Source organism: Cucumis melo, unplaced genomic scaffold (assembly GCF_025177605.1).
Source record: "Cucumis melo cultivar AY unplaced genomic scaffold, USDA_Cmelo_AY_1.0 utg001341l, whole genome shotgun sequence".
Classification (NCBI taxonomy): domain Eukaryota; kingdom Viridiplantae; phylum Streptophyta; class Magnoliopsida; order Cucurbitales; family Cucurbitaceae; genus Cucumis; species Cucumis melo.
The window spans coordinates 1-2,500 of NW_026124547.1; positions in this window are offsets into that span (position 1 = coordinate 1).

The window sequence follows — 2,500 nt, forward strand, 5'->3', positions numbered from 1 at the left end:
ATGATAGGGTGCTCGTGTGCAAGTCAAGGCCCATGGCCGAGGCCTTGGAGTACAAATCACGGCCATGGGCACGCGCGCCGTGCGTCAATGGGCGTGCGTGGGGAGCTCGCTGCACGCCCATGCGTCTGCGGGGGGCGTGCGCACAGGGTGCCGCGCGCGCCATGCGTCTGCGGGCGTGTGTGGGGCGCGCGTCGCAAGCCCAGGCGATGCAGTGGGGCGTGCGCGTAGGGTGCCGCACACGCCATGCTTGTGCGAGCGTGGGGATCCGTCTAAGGGGCGTGCGTTCTTGGCTTGTAAGTGGCAGATGAGCGTTGTTGCCATGATCCACCGAGATTCAGCTCGACCCTACCCACACAAAACTCATATATTTATTCCAATTGCCATGGAGGTAATAGCTTACGTAAAAGGACGAAAAACATAAGTGTTAGCGAGGGGTTGGCCTTGGACTAGAAAACAAGTTGAAGCAATTCATCTTTGAATGCCCAAGTATAAGATAGGGTGCTCGTGTGCAAGTCAAGGCCCATGGCCGAGGCCTTGGAGTACAAAGCACGGCCATGGGCGCGCGCGCCGTGCGTCAGTGGGCGTCTGTGGGTCGCCCGCTGCATGCCCGTGCGTCTGCGGGGGGCGTGCGCGCAGGGTGCCGCGCGCGCCATGCGTCTGCGGGCGTGTGTGGGGCGCGCGCCGCAAGCCCATGCGACTGCAGTGGGACGTGCGCGGCAGCGTGGGGATCCATCTAAGGGGCGTGCGTGCTTGGCTTGTGAGTGGCAGATGATCCTTGTTGCCATGATCCACCGAGATTCAGCTCGACACTACCCACACACAACTCATTTATTTCTTCCAATTGCCATGGAGGTTATATCTTATGTAAAAGGACGAAAAACATAAGTGTTAGTGAGGGTTTGGCCTTTGACTAGAAAACAAGTTGACGCAAATCATCTTTGAATGCCCAAGTATAAGATAGGAAGCTCGTGTGCAAGTCAAGGCCCAAGGCCGAGGCCTTGGAGTACAAAGCACGGCCATGGGCGCGCGCGCCGTGCGTCAGTGGGCGTCTGTGGGTCGCCCGCTGCATGCCCGTGCGTCTGCGGGGGGCGTGCGCGCAGGGTGCCGCGCGCGCCATGCGTCTGCGGGCGTGGGGCGCGCGCCGCAAGCCCATGCGACTGCAGTGGGGCGTGCGCGTAGGGTGCCGCGCACGCGATGCTTGTGCGAGCGTGGGGATCCGTCTAAGGGGCGTGCGTGCTTGGCTTGTAAGTGGCAGATGAGCCTTGTTGCCAAGATCCACCGAGATTCATCTCGACCCTACCCACACACAACTCATTTATTTCTTCCAATTGCCATGGAGGTCATATCTTATGTAAAAGGACGAAAAACATAAGTGTTAGTGAGGGGTTGGCTTTGGACTAGAAAAAAAGTTGAAGCAAATCATCTTTGAATGCCCAAGAATAAGATAGTGTGCTCGTGTGCAAGTCAAGGACCAAGGCCGAGGCCTTCGAGTACAAAGCACGGCCATGGGCGCGCGCGCCGTGCGTTAGTGGGTTTGTGTGAGTCGCGCGCTGCATGCCCGTGCGTCTGCGGGGGGCGTGCGCGCAGGGGGCCGCGCGCGCCATGCGTCTACGGGCGTGTGTGGGGCGTGCGCCGCAAGCCCAGGCGACTGCAGTGGGGCGTGTGTGGGGCGCGCGCCGCATGCCCATGGCCGAGGCTTGCACACGAACGCCTAGGGTGCCCACCATGCGCCATGCCCTTCGGGCGTGTGTGGGGCGTGCGCGCAGAGTGCTAAGCGCGGCATGCGTCTGCGGGTGTGTGTCCGCGCGCCGCATGCCCAGGCGTCTACGTGGGACGTGCGCGCAAGCCGCGCGCAGCATGCGTCTGCGTTGGGCGTGACCACCCACGTCTAGAATTCATGGAAAAAACTCTATGGAGGTTGTTGGAACAAACCCGTGCCCCCACCGTGCATGCCCACATGCCCACCGAGCATGCAGCATGCGCGCCCCCATGCGCACGAATGCGGCACGGCCATGGGCGCGCGCGCCGCATGGCCATGCGTCTGCGTGGGGCGTGCGCGCAGGGTGCCGCGCGCGCAGGGTGCCGCAATGCCCACTCAACACACAAATGTGATGTCAAACCTATGTTCTAGTGCTTGGATTGTTATGAAATTTTTTCTGGGATCTAAAAAATGTAAACAAAGGATGTCCTCCAAAAATTAGTATTTTTGGAAACGTTTTACTATTTTTAAATTATTTTTAATTTTTTAACAATAAAAATTCATAAAATATTATTGGTTGGTTCAAAAATTATGAAACTTGTTTTCCACACTCATTTGAATGTCTAAAACATAATACAATCAAGTCCCGGTCATAATAATAACACAATCAAGATTTATGGCATGGTGTGACATTTCGGCTTTTTCATATGCAAGCCTGCCAGACCCAAAAAAGCCAGAATGTACTATATAGGGGGGCGACCTGCCTGCATGGGCGGGGCGCGGGGGTACCCCTATGCCGCG